The sequence below is a fragment of the Diorhabda carinulata genome, chromosome X (genome assembly GCF_026250575.1).
Source record: "Diorhabda carinulata isolate Delta chromosome X, icDioCari1.1, whole genome shotgun sequence".
In the NCBI taxonomy this organism is placed as follows: domain Eukaryota; kingdom Metazoa; phylum Arthropoda; class Insecta; order Coleoptera; family Chrysomelidae; genus Diorhabda; species Diorhabda carinulata.
In genome coordinates this window covers 67,609,727-67,633,753 of record NC_079472.1, presented here as the reverse complement: position 1 = coordinate 67,633,753, position 24,027 = coordinate 67,609,727, and the positions used below count along the sequence as shown (strand labels likewise).

Below are 24,027 nucleotides of genomic sequence, written 5' to 3'. Positions count from 1 at the left end.
CCTTAAGAATTTCTTATAGAATAACCATTGTTTTTATGAACATAAGATGGTTAAAATTACTAATCAGTAAAAAAGAATTCATTCAGATTATAAAAATCCTTAAGTAATTTTTTGAAAAAAATGAGAGAATTTTCCAAAATGAGGTTTAATTTTATGATCTTTGAGTATAAATCTTGCTTGGATACTAATTATACAGAGCGTTCATTACTTTTCAATAATAATGTTTGAAGATGGTATAAAAAAAATTAGTAATTTAACTTACTATGCAAATATTTTACGAAGTTAATTTGATACGTAAAATCATTTGTACTCACATAACTTTGTCCACATAGGAAAGCCTCCATATCCATTTTCCTTTTCCATGATATCCATCACTTAAAACCGATTCGCGACACAGCGAAATCGATACCGAAAATTACGAATCACTTTTCCATATCGCGGCGGTTGCCTACCTCATTTATGACATTCATCACACAATCATCTCATTAACCCAACAGATTTGTTCTCAAAGATCAGGAAAATCTCAACAGATTACTCGGAAAGTCATTTGAATGGAAATCGCATCTTCAAGTTACTCAATTATCTAATTATCATTTATATTGATCAGAAGGATCCATGTACTACTATTTCGAATCAAAGTGAATTTGAGGTGTATTCGAGAAATTCTATCATATGATTATCATCATAATTATTCATCAAATATTTACTGGACTTAAATGTGTTACAGTAAACGCTGAAAAGAATTGATCAATCCAAAATAACAACGTCAAGATTTTATTTGATCAGTATCATATAATGAGAAAAATTAGTTTTAGTCATAAATATTAACAATCTTCTGTTTGAATGTAAGGGAGTAGTCGAAATTTGGATATTTGTTAAAACTTTCTGAATGTTAAAAAAGTTATTCAAAAATAAATTCAATCTATTTTTCTTCAATAATTAAATCTGTAACTGTATTAATCTCAACAAAATATTCTTAGGATTCCAAAAAACACAAAAACCAACAACATCTGATCAAAGTTCTGCTCACTCAATAAATAACAAAAAAAATCATTTCAATCAAAATTTGATGCAATAATTCGGACCGAAAATTTCAGAAAAATTTGAATAAAAAGTTTTAATAACTGATTTTAGTATTTCCTTCATACGAGGTACATCCACAATTTAAGTTCCTTTTCTAACCTATATTTCGAATAGTCATAGGGGATGAAATTTTGGTATCTTACGATACCCCTAAGCAAATTTCGACACCTCGACAACTCATTTCCACCGTTTGCTCCGACGTTTTGCCGTTTGATTTAGGCACATGCGTGGAAATTAAGAAACAGGGTAAACTCCGAGGATTACTGTCAAATGGTTTTTGTTTTTTTTTTCACGATAATGCCCCATCTCCCACTGTGACGTGACAAAAAAACCGCTCCAAGAATTTGGCTGGGGTGTGTTTGATCATCCTCCGTATAGCTCGGACCTCACTCCTACCGACTTTCATCTCTTCTTATACCTGAAATCTCTCGCTAAAAGTTGAAACGAGCCGGAAGAAAAATTTTCGAAACTACATAGAAAATTAGGTTAACAGCATGAAAAATATGTTTTTTGACCTGCTCGTATGTTCTTTTATAACCAAATGGAACTTTCTTAGTGGATATTCCTCGTATATCATATTGAAATTGTGTTACATTCAATTTTTGGGAAAAATATCAATTTATCAGCATATATTTTGGAATAATGGATGGAGAAAAATTTATTTGATTTAAAATATTGGAAAATTTCATCGTACGTTTAAATGAATTGAATTATCTAGCAGTACCAAGTAGAAACGTAAAATATGTCGTTTGAAATATTTGTTATGAAGAATGGAAAATCATTTTTTTTGTTATTTATCCAACAATCAACTACTTTTTGGCAAACCGCATTATGAAACGTGTCCTACACTTACCTTTCGTTTCGTTAACGGGTTAAAATTTCGCGTAGAATCGCGCACCAACACCTTAAACAAAAACATGAATTGTAATATTTTTTCTAAATACCCTTGCAATTAAAAAAGTACAAAAAAATCATGCAAATAGATTGTGTCCCTTTTATTTATTCACGTCAAACCATTCAATCAAACACTATATTTATAAACAGATTGCCCCTGTATGTATAATAAATGAAAATTATGTAACAATATATTCAGAAAAAAACTTTTATTACTTCTTAAATCTGTCAGCCACTAAAGTTTTCCCCCTCGTAAATATCAAGTCCACAATTTTTAGATGGTACCCGGTATTATAAATTCAAAGTTATATTACCCAAGATGTTGTAATTTATTCGACTTGAGTGAGTTAATTATAAAAGAAAATTATATCAATAAAATCAAATTTTCAAAATGAACTTCACAAAAAATATCCGTGTTGCAAGCAAAAAAGTAAAAAATCACCTAAGTAATCACATTTGTCGAATTCGCCTTCGTGGTTTTCAAGTTAAACAAAATATAACAAGAAAACTTCTCACGGAATTCCTACAAAATTATACAAAATCATTCCCACTAAAACGATATTTTTTGCTTCGCTTCCGAATTCCAATTATACAAAAAATTCCTTTTTTGTTTCAAAACTTGATTTTATTAGTTTTTTACAACTAAAAGTAATTTTTTTTTATTTTTTGTTATTTAACAGAAGCGAGGACTACATTATTTTATTTCTGAAATTATTTTTACCAAAATTTTTTTACCAATTATGATATACAGGGTTTTTCTCAACTATTTGTATTTTACGATATAATATTAGAAAAATACCAATCATATATATATGTTTTCTAGTAGTTTTCCAAAAAAAAAATTCCTTTCTTACAAACACATTTTTTTGTAAATGCTTTGCAAAGTAGATTATATATATAGGGTGAGTCTTCCGGATTGATCACATTTTTTGAGGAAATGGTAATAATGACGGTTTACAAAAATTTGTAGCAATTTTCTTATAAATTTAACGTATAGGGAATACTAAAAAAAATTACACAATGATAAATTCCAGTATGATACATTCGAAAGAAGAAAAATAGTGAGAATTTCAATTTTGGGCTCACTTTGTATATAAAATAACAAATAATTACAATTTAATCGACTACGATGATATTGCATCATATCAAGAAAGTCAGTTAAACTCTTTTACTTAACTTACAATAAGTTACAGAGGGTTCTTTTATTTACCAACATCTCATATAAATTTGAATACAACTCTCAAAGTACTCAAAAAATTTTGATCTCATTTTCGTATTAAAACGACCCCCTAATACTCAACTTTTTAAAAAAATTGGCGCACCCTGTATATCAATATAATTTTATAGTGGAAACAAAGAGAACTAAACATTTAACAAACAATGTTTCCTAATGAAACTAATACTCAAAATTTATGGAGCCGAACTATTCAATAAGAGATGTCACTATTGGGCATTCGACCTTCAACCACTATTCGAAGATTATGGGATTCAATTTTTTAGAAGTTTCCATTCATATTTCCGTGATGGTGGACACATTATTCAATAAAAATATGTTTCTTCACTCTAACACAATTTTGGTCTTAATAAAAAAATAAATTGGTGTGAAAATAACGGACGCCATCTTCCTTTCAGTTTTATAAATAGGTGACAAAAAGTCAAGAGCTGAGACATACGAAATAGTAGAAACTAATATTGAAATGAGTTCAGTATGAGCTTCTGTACATAGATAGCGCTGCTAGTACTAAAAATCTAAATCAAATTCACGTTTTGGAATTTTTGTAAATAGAATAAGTGACGCAGTTTGTTAATTTATGTCTCGAGTAAATAATAAAGATTTCAAGATAAATTTTCGCCTTTCCATTTTGCAAATCCATTCGAGAGTATTTCGTTACTCGGTTAAATATATACGTAGAAGGAAGTCACCACAGAAATTTCCATATCTCAAATTTTTGAACTTTTTTTTATTTGAAGAACTTCAAATGCAAAATTTTTGAAAATAAACCGTCAAAAGTAGAGGGTATGAAAGCTGCAAAGCAAACTTTGGTATTCCAAAAGCATAATACGAATAATCGTCCAGTCTTCAGATCTGGCATCTTTTGAATTTATAATATGATTTCATTTATCATCGTATAGTTTGAAATAAGTGAAAAATTCCTCACACTCTTGCACGCCGATTTCCAAGAAAAATAAAACAAGAGAAATTTCAATAATTTCATAATTTCGTCCCCATTATTAATTGTCAATAAGTACAATATAAATTTCATCATCATCATGGAAAAAGACAAACATTTTCATTACACACAATTATACAAAAATGAAAATATTTCAATGATAACTAAGGTTTAATTTGCCACGTATCAACTAATTTCTATAGATATATCACCCTATTGTATAATAAAATAAAAAATATTTAAAACGCCGTTTTAGTTGAAACAATTCTTAATCTTTTCTTTTCTTTTCAAAACTATAGATTCTGAGAGAAACATAAATACAAATTTGATAATAAAGAAACTAAAAGTTACTATTTTCCGCAATCTTTACGATTGCACGAAATTTCTCTGCCTACTGAAATTCCAAATAAATAAAACTCAATTTAAGGTCTCAACATTGTAGTTGTGATATCTCCAAAAAAAAGGTGGAGTGAAAATAATGTTTCATCACTAAAATGCATCTTACTTTTATACAATCATCTCCTATATATTATTATTATTATTAATATATGTAGATTAGAAGTACTTGAAACAATAAAATAAAACATTTTAGCAAAACCTAGACACATGGTAATTTACACAAAACTGACTCATACTTTTCATGTCGAGTTGAAAATTTGAACAAATAGAACATTTCGTCTAAAAAAATTATCATATATTTGTTATGTTCAATTACTTTCGGGACATCCTATTTGCCAAACAAAAATATACATATTCTACGTCTTCGTTTTTCGAATTAGTCATTTCATTAGTGATTACAAGTAGGTACATGAAAATGTTTATTAAGTAAAGAAACATCGTAGAATTTATATAGTGTTAAATTTATTTCAAGTTTAAAAATTTCTATTTCATTTTCTACGCAGTAATAAATAAAGCCTTTATCAAGTGCTAAATTTTGGATACATTTAGAATATGAATAACAAAAGGAAACATCTAGAAGAGGTATATCAGTTTGCTTAAATAAACAAAAAAGGGTGGTTGGTTTTCGAAGATATATAATACCTAATTTCACTATAGATCATTGGAACAAATAAAAAGTAGGTAGTAGAGGGTTATTTTTCAATAACACATTTATATTCTTGATATAACAAATGTAGCAAAAAAAACTAAATTCTTGGAAGGATAAAGAAAGGGTCTGAGAAGGTTCCACAATTTATCAAAATATCGATCATAAATATTACATTTGGACTATAAAATAAACATAAGATTTTAAAAATAGAATAACAATCCCTCGGAAGATATTGAAATATCAAATCTAAAAAATATCTTCCACCTACCTACGAATTATTGTACCCCGAGAAGCTCATACAAGAAATTAAATAATTGAAAAGTGAATATTGAAAGTTTTGACTGAACAGTTTTCAAAATGCAAATCAGTCACCTGAAAAACATTCTTGATAATTTCATTAGCTCAAAATTTTTTCTATTTGAAAGAACAAAGATATTGAAGCAGCAAAGCACTAAATTCAAACAACAAATTATCCTCTCTTTCCTATACCTACCAATTATTGAACAAGACGAAAAAATACCAGAAAAAAAATATTTGAAACCTTCACTTGGAAAATTTTCTATGAAACAGAAAACTCAATTATTAGATTAGTAACAACTCTTTAGCTAATTATGTATTGAGTATCTATCAATCAAAAAAAATATGTGAAAAACGATTAGATTAAGTTTGTTTTATTAAAAGATCCCCAGTTTAATGCGCTTGAAATTTCAAAGATCCAAAAGAATGGCCGCATATTACCGATATATAAAAGAAAATAGTTTTCACTTCATAATCTGAGACCAAATGACAAGAAATATTTAAGGTAGTATATTTAAAATCAAATAAATAAGACAAAAAATCACTCACCAGTTGACAAATGAGGAAATTACCATCTTGGTAGTTGAGAATTTTCCGGGTATCCATTTTCACCACACAATATTGTATTGAAACACGGAAAATTCTTTTAATGTTTATTTTCGATCCGTTCCACGAAAATTTTAAAATAAAAACTATTTTTTATCGATATACTGAAAATTTCCAAAGTTTCCAATAAAAATTTTCAACATTAGTCACAACTAGAAATCCAAAGATTTTTTTGTCGTTATTAATCAAACAAATCCGGTATCTCTGTATTTTATTTATCTAATAATAACTATTTTGTACTACAAACGAAATAAGGTATGTTAATATTAATATCTATATATATTTTTATATGAAAAAACACATTACAGTTGAAAAGATTTGGCGTGAACAATAATTGCGTCGACTTACAAAGATGGCCGATAAGCTGTCTAGACAGACAAGGATAAACGAACTTTTTGATGCTATATTTTAGATAATCGTTTATTTAATGTTCATAAGTAAATCAATGATTTACACAAGTTCAAATTATCTGAAGAAAATGCTAAATTTTAATTACTTAGCTTTCCATAAAATGTAATACACTGAAATCGTTTATTTCCCTGGAAACTTAACTGGATAAATCTCGTTAATTTTTACATTGAGAGAATTATATCTTACCTATATCAATAAGAAAATAGTTTTCATTTCACAATCGAAAACAAAATTACACGAAATTTTACGATTAGAAAATTTAGCATCAAATATGTCTGCCCGAATTTGTAATACTGTCAAAGTTTCATTATCTCAATAATTAAATGCATTGTTTAAAGCTTGTGACTTCAACATTCACAGTGCGCAAGTCAAAAACAAGTCTAGACATTCGCAAAGAATTCGAATGGGGTCAATGAACTGAGAAGATGTAAAGTTTTGATTTATTAAATAATAAGTAATTAAATATTATATATTTTGTTATATAATTTCCATATTGAATAAAATAGTGTTTTCAAAGATAAAATAAATAAAGCAATATAAAGCAAGATATATTTTTAATAATATTTCTAAGAAAGTTTTAAATAATTATTGATAATAGATATAATATATACAATAAAATATGGCATAGATTTAATTATTACAATTCACAATAACTTAATATTAATAAATGACTATATAAGTAGAATTTATGGGCAGCAGACAATAGTAATTTCCTTTTGTGAATCTGTATACTTTTAAAGTTTTACGACATAGCTTCGTTTTTGGAATTAGTAATTTCATGAGTGATTACAGGTACACGAAAATTTTTATATTAATTAAGGATCGTAGAATTTGAAACAATGTTACTGAAATTTATTCTAAGTTCCAAAAAATTAGCTGCATATGTATAAAGACCAAATCAAAACATTTTTGTTATCTTGATATTGAGAATTCTGTGATTTAAAACTTCCCATAATGTAGGGTGGTCCTCATCCTATTGAACGTTATATTTCCTATGAATATCAAAAATCGATTCCAAATGTAAAGTAAATAAAAAATTCTTCAAACAAAGACAAAGGTAAGTAAGAAGGACCATGCACGTATAATTTTTCGGAGTTTCCAGTAATAAACCCTCAATATATATTGTATTATTTTAATTAATTATCGAGAATACTGGAAATTTCTCATAGTGTAAGGTGGTCCTTAACTCCAAATTAAATAAAACAATTAGAGAGAATCGTAGTGAACGTTATTTTTCCTTACGCCATATCTACGTTTTTTAATTAGTAATTTTATTATTGATTACAGGTAGGCGTATGAAAATGTTTATTAATTGAAGAACGTAGAATTTAAAACAATGTTATTAAGATTTATTTGAAGTTCCAAAAAATAGCTGCATATGTATAAAGTACAAAACAAAATATTTTTGTTATCTTGATATCGAGAATTCTGTGATTTTAATATTTTCAGTTCCTATAGTGTAGGGTGTTCCTTATCCCCAAATATATTTCCTATGAATATCAAAAATAAATTCGAAATGTGAAGTAATTAAGGAATTCTTCCAACAAAGATGAAGTCGTCTAAAAAGGGGCTGCACGGTCAATTTTCGTTATCGGTATTAAACCCTCAACATGTATAGTTGGTATTTTGGTATTATTACGAGTATGTATCTAGAATAATGTGATTTTAAAATTTCCCATATTTGGAGCGGTCCTCATCCCCAAATTAGACAAACATTAACAAAGGATTTTGCCGAACGTTATTTCATATATATAAAAAAAATACATTCCAAATGTTAGGTAAACAAGAAATTCTTCGAACAAAGACAAAGGCATCCAAGAAGGGTCTGCACGGACATTTTTTGTTATCGGTATTAAACCTTCGATATAATGTAAACAAACTATTCTACAAACTGATAAAAAGTGTTCTAGAACTACACCGCACATGTTGTTTTTCAAATATTTTATACCTCTTGTAAATTCTCGATAACCAATGTAGAAAAATAAATAAAGGATACTTTCAACAACAAAAAAGGGTCTAATAATGGTTCATAAAAGATTTCTAACATAAACATACCAGAATTAAAATATTTGGAACCCTGAAGTTTTTTTTGGTACAGTTTATTCAAAAGTAATGCTTTGTAGTTATCGAACTTGGTGGGCTTTTATATTCTTTTTCCAATTACTATCGATCTGCATTCGAAATTCTTTATACATATACTTGTTAGAATTTGCATTTTGGAGAATAAATATTGCGATGTCGAGTAAATAACACTCAACTTTGTTGAAAATTCGTAAGAAAATTAAATTATTATTTTAGAATCAATCAATTTTTATACAAATATGAAGAAAAATGCTTTAGTTATTCGATTGATAAGAAGGGAAAGAATTTTTTGTGTATAAAATGTGAAAAGCGATTCTAAACAAATGAAGGGGTGATGACAAAAAGTTTATTAAATGAAGAGATAATTTCTAACAGTAACTGTTTCATTGGAAAGTCATATTTTCTCCGTGTATTTATCTTACAGAATGATTTGAGATTATTTCTATATTGTTTTCAGTAAATAAAAAGTGTGTACAAATAATTGATTCGGCACTAATACAAAATGATGATGGTTATTAAAAAAATGATCTCTATTTCCTCCAAAATAAACACCCCCACTTTGTAACATAGCTGCAATAATATAATCAACGATTTTCTCTAAATTGGATTTGAATGGAAGAAGAAGATGCTTTATTAAACCACTCAAAAGATCTCCAGTTTGTGAATCCTCGAAACTTGATTAATTAACATATTGTTTTTACAAGTTTAAACAAACTTAGAGTTTAACAAGAAAACAATTACAAATTAGAGAAGAATTTTTGAGACTTATATTATTTTGGAGAGACGGTAAAAATATCAGCATTTTCTCAAAATTTGATAATCAATACTGCCAAATATGATATTGAACTATTTTCTTTCGGCCAGCTCTGTACAAAATGTAAAACGGTCCGAACCCATAATATTTATTACTTTATTATTTTGTTATCTGTACATTTTGAATGGGTCTTATTGGAAAAATCCATATCTTTACCTACTACTACAGCAATAAAACATCTGGTTCACAGATGTGAGAATATTTTTTCGAAAGGGCGTAATGGACTATAACTATAGAAGCCTACGACATTTTTTACAAATTATTAATATGAAATATAAACTTATTTATTTACAAATGTTAACAAAAATGAATTTTGATAGTGCCATGTCTTGATACTAGGACAACTAGTTTCATAATTTTGAATATACTTAAAAGAAAAAGATATTTCGATTAAATATAGATGGAACCTAAATTCACCACTCTTCGAATACAGAGTGTTCTTGTGTGAACAATAATTAGAAGTTAAATGCTGCAATATACAAGAATTTTTGTTTCGAGATTACTTCCAGTACAAATAACATTCATTATTTTCAACCATTCCAAAGTTTCTCGTCGCCCTGTAAATCTAAATAACCGACATATTTTCTAATTTATTCTAATATCGTATAACCATGTTACACTATCCTTTTCTAACCTATATTTATTTTCCACAAATAATTAGATATAAGTCTTATTTCTAAACTGTTACTCCATGTATAAATTATTATTATTATTATTATATGTAAAAAATCAATCAATAAAATCGTAGCTTTCGATAAAATGTAATTTACTGAATTCACACAAACTGGATGGATTAGATGGATAATTCTTGTTAATTTTACATAAAGAGAATTATATCTTACCTATATCAATAAGAAAATAGTTTTTACTTAACAATATAAAATGAAATTACACGAAATTTGACTAATAGAAAATTTACATGTCTACCCGAATTAATAACAATGTTAAAATTTCACTATTTAAATAATTAAATGCATTGTTTAAACTTATTGATGTCAACATCGGTAGTCAAAAACAAAGCCACGCCACGAATACGAGCATCAAAGAAAAACAAATCACTTTTAATGTTTATTTCCAATCCGTTTCACGAAAATTTTAAAATAAAACTATTTTCTATCGATATACTGAAAATTTTTAAAGTTTGCATTAAAAATTTTCAACATTAGTCACATTATTAAAACTATAAATCGAAAGATTTTTTTGTCGTTATATATATATATATATATATATATATTTATATGAAAAAACACATTACAGTTGAAAAGATTTGACGTGAACAATAATTGCGTCGACCTACAAAGATGGCCGACATGCTGTCCAGACAGACAAGGATAAACGAACTTTTTGATGCTATATTTTAGATTATCGTTTGTTTAATGTTTATAAGTAAATCAATGATTTACACAATTTCAAACTATTTGAAGAAAATGCTAAATTTTAATTACTTAGCTTTCGATAAAATGTAATACACTGAATTCGTTTATTTCCCTGGAAACTTAACTGGATAAATCTCGTTAATTTTTACATAAAGAGAATTATATCTTACCCATATCAATAAAAAAATAGTTTTCACTTCACAATCGAAAACAAAATTACACGATATTTTACGAATAGAAAATTTAGCATCAAATATGTCTGCCCGAATTTGTAATACTGTCAAAGTTTCATTATCTAAATAATTAAATGTATTTTTTAAAGCTTGTGACTTCAACATTCACAGTGCGCAGGTCAAAAACAAGTCTAGACATTCGCAAAGAATTCGAAATGGGACAATGATCTGAGAAGGTGTAAAGTTTTGATTTATTAAATAATAAGTAATTAAATATTATATATTTTGTTATATAATTTCCAAATAGAATAAAATAGTGTTTTCAAAGATAAAATAAATAAAGCAATATAAAGCAAGATATATTTTTAATAATATTTCTAAGAAAGTTTTAAATAATTAGTGATAATAGATATAATATATACAATAAAATATGGCATAGATTTAATTATTACAATTCACAATAACTTAATATTATTAAAAGGCTATATAAGTAGAATTTATGGGCAGCAGACAATAGTAATTTCCTTTTGTGAATCTGTATACTTTTAAAGTTTTACGACATAGCTTCGTTTTTGGAATTAGTAATTTCATGAGTGATTACAGGTACATGAGAATGTTTCTTAATTAAAAAACGTAGAATTTAGAACAATGTTACTGACTAAAACAATTTCAAGTTTCAAAAGAATGGCTGCATATAAATCAAAACATTTTTGTTATCTTGGTATTATTTTTGATTGTTTATCGAAAATACTGTGAATTGGAAATTTCCCATGGATGGGGGGTGGTCGCCATCCCCAAATTAGATAAACAATATCAGAAAATATTCTATTAAACGTTATGTTTCTCAGGAATATCATAAGAATAGCTGCATATGAATCAAAACATTTGTGTTATCTTGGTGTAGGGTGGTCCTCATCTCCAAATATCAAAAAGATTCTATTGAACGTTATATTTCCTATGAATATCAAAAATAAATTCGAAATGTAAAATAAACAAGAAATTCTTTCAACAAAAACAAAGACATCTAAGAAGGTGCTGCAGGGGCAATTTTCGTTATCGGTATTAAACCCTCAACATGTATAGTTATTTTGGTATTATTACGAGTATGTATCTAGAATACTGCGATTTTAAAATTTCTCATAGTGTAGGATGGTCCTTATCTCTTCAACAATTCTGTTGAACGTAATCTCATAAATGCCAAAAATAAGATTGAAATGTAAACACACAATCCTTCCAACAAAGACAAAGCATCCATGAAGGGGCTGCACGGTCATTTTTCGTTATCGGTATTAAACCCTCGATATACTGTAAACAAACAAATGTAGAAACAGATAAAAAAGGTTCCTAAACTGCACCGCACGTGTTGTTTTTCAAATATTTTATACCTCTTGTAAATTCTCGATAACCAATGTATAAAAATAAATGAAGGATACTTTCAACCAGGGTGTAATGATGGCCCGTAAAATATATCTAAAATAAACATATCAGACTCCATAGTAGTAAACCATTAAAAACATTGAATTCTAAACAATCTACCTTCACTATAAAAATTTCTTATACAATAACTATTGTTTTTCTGAACATATGATGGCTAAAATTACTAATCAGTAAGAAGGAATTCACTCAGATTATAAAAATCCTTTGAAACAATTTTTTGAAACAATTGAGAAAATTTTCCAAAATGAGGTTTAATTTTACGATCTTTGAGTATAAATCTTGCTTGGATACTAATTATCTATAGCGTTCATTACTTTTCAATAATGTTTCAAGATGGTAATATTATAAAAAAAAATTAGTAATTTGACTTACTATGCAAATATTATTTAAGTTTATGATTTAGAGTTAGGAAGTTAATTTGATACGTAAAATGATTTGTACTCACATAACTTTGTCCACATAGGAATGCCCCCATATCCATTTTCCATTTCCATGATTTCCATCACTCAAAATCGATACGCGACACACCGAAATCGATACCGAAAATTCTTCAAAGTTTGGGAAAATCTCAACAGATTACTCAGAAAGTCATTTGAATGGAAATCACATTTTCAAGTTAGTTAATTATCTAATTATCATTTATATTGATCAGAAGGATCCATGTACTACTATTTCGAATCAAAGTGAATTTGAGGTGTATTCGAGCAATTCTATCATATGATTATCATCATAATTATTCATCATTTATTTACTGGACTTAAATGTGTTACAGTAAACGCTGAAAAGAATTAATCAATCTAAAATAACAACGTCAAGATGTTATTTGATCAGTATCATATAATGAGAAAAATTAGCTTTGGTCATAAATATTAACAATCTTCTGTTTGAATCTAAGGGAGTAGTCCAAATTTGCGACATATTCTGAGTAATCTGAGTAATAATTTAGAGAATAAACTTGCTTTAAACACGAGTGAATTATGAATTTTATGCTCAAATGAAATATTTAAATTTAACTTCACATTTCAAAAGATCCCTAAAGATTTCGAAAACATTGTTTAGTAAATATAATTGGATGTTTGTTAAAACTTTATGAATATTAAAAAAATTATTCAAAAATAAATTCAAACTATTTTTCTTCAATAATTAAAATCTGTAACTTTACTAATCTCAACAAAATATTCTTAGAATTCCCAAAAACACAAAAACCAACATCTGATCAAAGTTCTGCTCACTCAATAATTAACAAAAAAAATCATTTCAATCAAAATTTGATATAAAAAAATATAAAATAATTCGGACCGAAAATTTCAGAAAAATTTGAATAAAAAGTTTTAATAACTGATTTTAGTATGTCCTTCATACGAGGTACATCCAAAATGTAAGTTTCTTTTCTAAGTTGCAATAAAAACCTATATTTCGAATAGAATAGGGGATGAGATTTTGGTATCTTACGATAATTATGTAACAATATATTCAGAAAAAAACTTTTATTACTTCTTAAATCAGTCAGCCACTAAAATTTTCCGCCTCGTAAATATCAAGTCCACAATTTTTAGATGGTACCCGGTATTATAAATTCAAAGTTATATTACCCAAGATGTTGTAATTTATTCGACTTGAGTGAGTTAGTTATAAATGAAAATTATATCAATAAAATCAAATTTTCAAAATAAACTTCACAAAAAATATCCGTGTTGTAAACAAAAAAGTAAAAAATCACCCAAGTAATCACATTTGTCGAATTCGCCTTCGTGGTTTTCAACAAAATATAACAAGAAAATTTCTCACGGAAAATTTGCTTTTTCACTAAACTTGCGATTCTCAAATCAAAATTCCTACAAAATTATACTAAATCATTATCACTAAAACGATATTTTTAAATAAAATTCTGTTCGCTTCCGAATTCCAATTATACAAAAAATTTCTTTTTTGTTTCAAAACTTGATTGTTGTTGTTGTTTACAACTAAAAGTTTTAAGATTTTTTGTTATTGCGAGGACCACATTTTTTATTTCTGAAATTATTTTTACCAAAATTTTTTTACCAATTATGATATACAGGGTTTTTCTCAACTATTTGTATTTTACGATATAATATTAGAAAAATATCAATCATACATATGTTTTCTAGTAGTTTTCCAAAAAAAATTCCGTTCTTACAAACACATTTTTTTGTAATTATTATATCTACAGGACGTCTCCAAAATAATCAATTAAACCAATTAGACGATCTTTAACTAATGATTGAACCATTCTAAAAGGATTCTGATATATCATGATATCAAATTAATTTTACCAATTCGTGTATAAAAGTTTTTTTTATCTAGTTATTTATTTTTGTCTTTTAACATAATATAGATCTTGAAAGAGTTACACAAAGTGTACCAAATAATAGTTGATGTCATTAAAAATTATATTTTGAAATTATCCCGAAATATACAGATTGTTCCAACCCCTTTACAAACCAAACATATTAAATTGATAGATAGGAGCCCTTTATAGTATACCGGATTGACCACATTTTTTGAAGAAATGGTAATAATTAGGGTTTACAATAAATTTTAGCAATTTTCTTATAAATTTAACGTATAGGGAATACTAAAAAAATTAACACGAAGATAAATTACAATGTGATACATTCGAAAGAAGAAATATAATGAGAATTTCAATTTTGGGCTCACTTTGTATATAAAATAACAAATAATTACAATTTAATCGACTACGATGATAATGCATCTTATTAAGAAAGTCAGTTAAATTCTTTTTCTTAAATTACAATTAGTTACAGATAAGATAATTTCAAAATATGGACCTCAAATACAACTAATAAAAAAATGTTTTTGATACGTATTAAAACGACCCCTAATACTCAACTTTTTAACAAAATTGGCGCACCCTGTATATCAATATAATTTTATAGTGGAAACAAAGAGAACTAAACATTTAACAAACAATGTTTCCTAATGAAATTAATACTCAAAAATTATGGAACCGAGCTATTCAATAAGAGATGTCACTATTGGGCATTCGACCTTCAACCACTATTCGAAGAGTATGGGGTTCAATTTTTTAGAAGTTTCCATTCATATTTCCGTGATGGTGGACACATTATTCTATAAAAATATGTTTCTTCACTTTAACACAACTTTGGTCTTAATAAAAAAATAAATTGGTGTGAAAATAACGAACGCCATCTTCCTTTCAGCTTTGTAAATAGGTGACAAAAAGTCAAGAGCTGAGACATACGAAATAGTAGTAACTAATATTGAAATGAGCTCAGTATGAGCTTCTGTACATAGATAGCGCTGCTAGTACTAAATATCTAAACCAAATTCATGTTTTGGAGTTTTTGTAAATAGAATAAGTGATGCAATTTGCTAATTTATGTCCCGAGTAAATACTATTGATTTCGTTACTCGGTTAAATAGATACGTAGAAGGAACTCACCACAGAAATTTCCATATCTCAAATTTTTGAACTTTTTTTTATTTGAAGAACTTCAAATGCAAACTTTTTGAAAATAAACCGTCAAAAGTAGAGGGTATGAAAGCTGCAAAGCAAACTTTGGTATTCCAAAAGCATAATACGAATAATCGTCCTAGTCTTCAGATCTGGCATCTTTTGAATTTATAATATGATTTCATTTATCATCGTATAGTTTGAAATAAGTGAAAAATTCCTCACACTCTTGCACGCCGATTTCCAAGAAAAATAAAACAAGAGAAATTTCAATAATTTCATAATTTCGTCCCCATTATTAATTGTCAATAAGTACAATATAAACATCATCATAGAAAAAGACAAAAATTTTCAATACACACTGTTAGAATATATGGAACGCAACCAATTTTTATTTAACTGTCAAATGTTGTTAATGTAAGTTGACGTCTGTCAATAGATCTAATCAATCTTGCTCTTTTATGTGTAAGACTGAAATTACAATAAATTGTTTGTATTGAAAATCATATCAGTTATTATTTTCAAACCACGTAATTTTCCATTATGGTAGCAGAGCGTGGTTCTGTGGAAATAACAGACGACTGAAGAAAGTGATTATACAACTGTTAAAATTAAGTTAAGTAATTTGGAAGTTATAATTCTCGTTAAACTTCATCCTCAAAATGGGTTCAAATTTGTTTAATTTGGAAAAACTAGTCGGGAGAAAATTTTACCACTTGGAAATTCACTATGAAAACATATTTACAGCATGAGGATTTGTGGTGTTGTATCGAACCGTCTGATAACAAACCAATTGAAGCAAGTAAGGATGTAAAGGCGAAAGACAAGTTGATTTTACTTCTGGACCCTCAAAATTATGTTCATGTTCAAGATTGTTTAACTGCAAAAGAGGTATGGGAATGTTTACAACAAGCTTTTGATGATAAAGTGCTCACGCGAAGAGTTGGCTTACTAAAAGACTTGATAAATTCTACATTGGAATCTAGTAATAGTGTTTAAGAATATGTGAGCAAGATTATGAATACTGCTCACAAGCTGCATAACATCGATTTTGACATAAACGATGAATGGCTTGGTACTTTGATGCTGGCAGGCTTACCATATGAATAAAGCCCATGATTACGGGGCTTGAGAGCTCAGGCATTAAAATAAGTGCTGATTCAGTTAAGTCTAAGTAATACTCAGCAAGTTAAAAACAGAGGACCAAGATGCTATAATTGCAATAAATATGGTCATTTTGCTAAACTATTTAAACAACCAAAGAAGTTAGCGAATAAAGGAGAAGGTTCAAGTTTTGTAGCTGCTTTCCCAGTAACTGTTAAACAAAATGTGAGTGATAAATGGCTAATAGACTCAGGAGCATCTTTGCACATGACTTGCAGAGATGACTGGTTGTATAATGTCACTGAGCCAACTGTGAAAAGTGTTACTGTGGCAAACAGAGAGCCATTAAATGTAAAAGGAGTTGGATGTGTGGACATTCAAATAAATCAGAAAGATAAAATACAAGTTAAAAATGTACTGTTTTTTCCTGGTTTAGCTGCCAATCTCCTTTCAGTCAGCACAATCGTGAAGAATGGGCATAATGTTATATTTTATGACAAGGGATGTGACATTCAGAATGCTAAAGGAGAGGTAATCTGTAAGGCAGTATTAAAAAAATAACCTATATGTTATGAACATAAGTGGAGAAGAGGTTCATCTGATTTCAAGTGCTGTGAATTCTAATGACACTTGGCATCTGGGAATGGGACACTGGAATTTTTCAGATATTAAGAAACTGCCAAATTGTCTTGAAGGTGTGTCTTTGACTTCAGACACAGGTAATGTGATCACATGTATTTATTGTTGCGAGGGAAAACATGCTCGGTTGCCATTTAAAAATGTAGGTTCAAGAGCAGTAAGACCACTTGTACTAATACATTCTGATTTATGTGGCCCTATGGAAAATATTTCATATGGAGGTAAGAAATATTTTATAACTTTCATTGATGACTACACACGAATGGTACATGTGTATTTTCTTAAAGATAAAATGAGTGTACCTGATACGTTCAAAGATTTCAAGTCAAAAGTAGAGAATGAATTGAATTGTATAATTAATAGGTACGCACAGATAATGGTAAAGAGTACTGTAATAACAATTTTGAGAAATTTTCAACTAATCATGGTATAATTCATCAGACATCTCCGCACACTCCAGAGCAGAATGGCTTGGCAGAACGAATGAACAGAACACTAGTGGAGCGAACAAGGTGTATGTTGTTTTATGCCAACCTGGAGAGGAAACTATGGGCTGAAGCTTTGGCAATTGCTGTGTATATTGTAAATAGATCTCCTACAAAGGCTTTGGAAGGTAAAACACCTTATGAACTGTGGAAAGGTAAAAAACCCAATTTATCTCATTTAAAGATTTTTTTTCTGTTGCTATGGTACATGTACTAAAAAAAAAAACTTCAAAAATGGGATAAAAAATCTGAGAAAATGTTGATGGTAGGTTATTGTGAAAATTCCAAAGGATATCGATTAATAAATCCTTTAACACATAAAATAGTAAAAAGTAGAGACATAACTTTTATTGAGAAGTATACTGAAGATAATAATATACTTATACCTTCCAATGTTGAAGTTGCAGACATGGATGTACTGGGATGTCATCTGATATTCAAAATCAAGAAATACACATTCAGAAGTCATCAAGTAAGGAATTGAATGAACCTATAAGTAGAAGCGAAGACTCACTTGGAAAGTTTTCTATGAAACAAAAAACTCAATTATTAGTTTAGTAACAACCCTTTAGCTAATTATGTATTGAGTATCTATCAATCAAAAAAAAAAAAATGTGAAAAACGATTATATTAAGTTTGTTTTATTAAAAGATCCCCAGGTTAATGCGCTTGAAATTTCAAAGATCCAAAAGAATGGCCGCATATTACCGATATATAAAAGAAAATAGTTTTCACTCTATAATCTGAGACCAAATGACAAGAAATATTTTAGGTAGTAAATATAAAATCAAATAAATAAGACAAAAAAATCACTCACCAGTTGACAAATGCGGAAATTACCATCTTGGTAGTTGAGAATTTTCCGGGTATCCATTTTCACCACACAATATTGTATTGAAACACGGAAAATTCTTTTAATGTTTATTTTCGATCCGTTCCACGAAAATCTTAAAATAAAAACTATTCTCTATCGATATACTGAAAATTTCCAAAGTTTCCATTGAAAATTTTCAACATTAGTCACATTTTTAAAACTAGAAATCGAAAGATTTTTTTGTCGTTATTAAACAGATCTGGTATCTCTGTATTTTATTTATCTAATAATAACTATTTTGTACTACAATCGATATAAGGTGTTTTAATATTAATATCTATATATATTTTTATATGAAAAAACACATTACAGTTGAAAAGATTTGACGTGAACAATAATTGCGTCGACCTACAAAGATGGCCGACATGCTGTCCAGACAGACAAGGATAAACGAACTTTTTGATGCTATATTTTAGATTATCGTTTGTTTAATGTTTATAAGTAAATCAATAATTCACACAATTTCAAATTATCTTCAGAAAATGCTTAATTTTAATTACTTTGAAAATATTAAAAAAAATTAATAAAACCTATGCTTTCCATAAAATGTAATACACTGAAATCGTTCATATTCCTGGAAATTTGAATTGGACAAATCTCGTTAATTTTTACATAAAGAGAATTATATCTTACCTATATCAATAAGAAAATAGTTTTCACTTCACCATCGAAAACAAAATTACACGAAATTTTACGAATAGAAAATTTAGCATCAAATATGTCTGCCCGAATTTGTAATACTGTCAAAGTTTCATTATCTAAATAATTAAACGCATTGTCTAAAGCTTGTGACTTCAACATTCACAGTGCGCAAGTCAAAAACAAGTCTAGACATTCGCAAAGAATTCGAAATGGGTCAATGAACTGAGAAGATGTAAAGTTTTGATTTATTAAATAACTAATTAAATATTACATATTTCGTTATATGATTTCCATATTGAATAAAATAGTGTTTTCAAAGATAAAATAAATAAAGCAATATGAAGCAAGATATATTTTTAATAATATTTCTAAGAAAGTTTTAAATAATTAGTGATAATAGATATAATTCATACAATAAAAAATGGCATAGATTTAATTATTACAATTCACAATAACTTAATATTATTAAATGACTATATAAGGAGAGTTTATGGTAGTAGTAATTTCCTTTTGGGAATAGGTATACTTTTAATGTTTTACGACATAACTTCGTTTTTCGAATTAGTACTTTCATTAGTTATTACAGGTACATGAAAATTTTTATATTAATTAAGGATTGTAGAAATTGAAACCATGTTACTGAAATTTATTCCAAGTTCCAAAAAATAGCTGCATATGTATAAAGTACAAAACAAAATATTTTTGTTATCTTGATATCGAGAATTCTGTGATTTTAAAATTTTCAGTTCCTATAGTGTAGGGCGGTCCTCATCCCCAAATATATTTCTTATGAATATCAAAACTAAATTCGAAATGTGAAGTAAATAAGAAATTCTTCCGACAAAGATGAAGTCGTCTAAAAAGGGGCTGCACGGTCAATTTTCGTTATCGGTATTAAACTCTCAACATGTATAGTTATTTTGGTATTATTACGAGTATGTATCTAGAATAATGTGATTTTAAAATTTCCCTTATTTGGAGTGGTCCTCATACCCAAATTAGACAAACATTCACAAAGGATTCTGCCGAACGTTATTTCATATATATATATAAAAAAATATATATTCCAAATGTTATGTAAACAAGAAATTCTTCGAACAAAGACAAAGGCATCCAAGAAGGGTTTGCACGGTCATTTTTTGTTATCGGTATTAAATCCTCGATATAATGTAAACAAACTATTCCACAAACTGATAAAAAGTGTTCTAGAACTACACCGCACATGTTGTTTTACAAATATTTTATACCTCTTGTAAATTCTCGATAACCAATGTAGAAAAATAAATAAAGGATACTTTCAACAACAAAAAAGGGTCTAATAATGGTTCATAAAAGATTTCTAACATAAACATACCAGAATTAAAATATTTGGAACCCTGAAGTTTTTTTTGGTACAGTTATTCAAAAGTAATGTTTTGTAGTTATCGAACTTGGTGGGCTTTTATATTCTTTTTCCATTACTATCGATCTGCATTCGAAATTCTTTATATACTTGTTAGAATTTGCATTTTGGAGAATAAATATTGCGATGTCGATTAAATAACACTCAACTTTGTTGAAAATTCGTAAGAAAATTAAATTATTATTTTAGAATCAATCAACTTTTATACAAATATGAAGAAAAATGCTTTAGTTATTCCCCATACCCATAATATTTATTACTTTATTATTGTGTTATCTGTACATTTTGAAAGGGTCTTATTCGAAAAATCAATATCTTTACCTACTACAGCCATAAAAACGAAATCGAGCAATAAAACATCTGGTTCACAGATGTGAGAATATTTTTTTCGAAACAGCGTAATGGACTATAACAATAGAAACCTACGACATTTTTTACAAATTATTAATATGAAATATAAACTTATTTATTTACAAATGTTAACAAAAATGAATTTTGATAGTGCCATGTCTTGATACTAGGACAACTAGTTTCATAATTTTGAATATACTTAAAAGAAAAAGATATTTCGATTAAATATAGATGGAACCTAAATTCACCACTCTTCGAATACAGAGTGTTCTTGTGTGAACAATAATTAGAAGTTAAATGCTGTAATATACAAGAATTTTTGTTTCGAGATTACTTCTAGTACAAATAACATTCATTATTTTCAACCATTCCAAAGTTTCTCGTCGCCCTGTAAATCTAAATAACCGACATATTTTCTAATTTATTCTAATATCGTATAACCATGTTACACTATCCTTTTCTAACCTATATTTATTTTCCACAAATAATTATATATAAGTCATATTTCTAAACTGTTACTCCATGTATAAATTATTATTATTATTATTATATGTAAAAAAATCAATCAATAAAATCGTAGCTTTCGATAAAATGTAATTTACTGAATTCACACAAACTGGATGGATTAGATGGATAATTCTTGTTAATTTTACATAAAGAGAATTATATCTTACCTATATCAATAAGAAAATAGTTTTTACTTAACAATCTAAAATGAAATTACACGAAATTTGACTAATAGAAAATTTACATGTCTACCCGAATTAATAACAATGTTAAAATTTCACTATTTAAATAATTAAATGCATTGTTTAAACTTATTGATGTCAACATTGGTAGTCAAAAACGAAGCCACGCCCCGCCACGAATACGAACATCAAAGAAAAACAAATCACTTTTAATGTTTATTTTCAATCCGTTTCACGAAAATTTTGAATAAAAAACTATTTTCTATCGATATACTGAAAATTTCCAAAGTTTCCATTAAAAATTTTCAACATTAGTCACATTTTTAAAATTAGAAATCGAAAGATTTTTTTGTCGTTATTAAACAGATCCGGTATCTCCGTATTTTATTTATCTAATTATAACTATTTTGTACTACAATCGAAATAAGGTATTTTAATATCTATGTATATATATATATATATATATATATATATATATATATATATATATATATATATATATATATATATATATTATATGAAAAAACACATTACAGTTGAAAAAATTTGGCGTGAACAATAACTGCGTCGACCTACAAAGATGGCCGACATGCTGTCCAGACAGACAAGGATAAACGAACTTTTTGATGCTATATTTTAGATTATCGTTTGTTTAATGTTTATAAGTAAATTAATGATTCACACAATTTCAAAATATCTGAAGAAAATGCTCAATTTTAATTACTTTGAAAATATTAAAAAAAAATTAATAAAACCTATGCTTTCCATAAAATGTAATACACTGAAATAGTTCATATTCCTGGAAATTTGAATTGGACAAATCTCGTTAATTTTTACATAAAGAGAATTATATATTACCTATATCAATAAGAAAATAGTTTTCACTTCACTATCGAAAACAAAATTACACGAAATTTTACGAATAGAAAATTTAGCATCAAATATGTCTGCCCGAATTTGTAATACTGTCAAAGTTTTATTATCTCAATAATTAAATTCATTGTTTAAAGCTTTTGACTTCAACATTCACAGTGCGCAAGTCAAAAACAAGTCTAGACATTCGCAAAGAATTCGAAAGGAGTCAATGAACTTGAAGATGTAAAGTTTGATTTATTAAATAACTAAGTAATTAAATATTACCGATATATAAAAGAAAATAGTTTTCACTCCATAATCTGAGACCAAATGACAAGAAATATTTTAGGTAGTAAATTTAAAATCAAATGAATAAGACAAAAAGTCACTCACCAGTTCACAAATGAGGAAATGACCATCTTGGTAGTTGAGAATTTTCCGGGTATATACTGAAAATTTCCAAAGTTTCCATTAAAAATTTTCATTATTAGTCACATTTTTAAAACTAGAAATTGAAAGATTTTTTTGTCGTTATTAAACAGATCCGGTATCTCTCTATTTTATTTATCTAATAATAACTATTTTGTACTACAATCGAAATAAGGTATTTTAATATCAATATCTATATATATTTTTATATGAAAAAACACATTACAGTTGAAAAAATTTGGCGTGAACAATAAGTGCGTCGACTTACAAAGATGGCCGACATGCTGTCCAGGCAGACAGGGATAAACGAACTTTTTGATGCTATATTTTAGATAATCGTTTATTTAATGTTCATAAGTAAATCAATGATTTACACAAGATCAAATTATCTTCAGAAAATGCTTAATTTTAATTACTTTGAAAATATTAAAAAAAATTAATAAAACCTATGCTTTCCATAAAATGTAATACACTGAATTCGTTCATTTTCCTGGAAACTTTAATTGGACAAATTTCGTTAATTTTTACATCAAGAGAATTATATCTTACCTATATCAATAAGAAAATAGTTTTCACTTCACCATCAAATAGAAAATTTAGCATCAAATATGTCTGCCCGAATTAGTAATACTGTGAAAGTTTCATTATCTAAATAATTAAATGTATTGTTTAAAGCTTGTGACGTCCACATTCACAGTGCGCAAGTCA

The 24,027-nt window shown here is 27.6% G+C and overlaps 1 long non-coding RNA gene across 1 annotated transcript in view; it reads right to left on the bottom strand.

Moving 5' to 3' along the window:
• LOC130902284 (uncharacterized) overlaps positions 1–24,027 on the bottom strand; it is a 43,882-nt gene that overhangs the window by 5,611 nt on the left and 14,244 nt on the right. The window contains exons 3-4 of the long non-coding RNA XR_009060378.1: positions 23,284–23,339; positions 315–1,987 (exon numbers count right to left, since the gene is read on the bottom strand). This is a non-coding gene — a long non-coding RNA (uncharacterized LOC130902284). The remainder of the gene's footprint in view (positions 1–314; positions 1,988–23,283; positions 23,340–24,027) is intronic.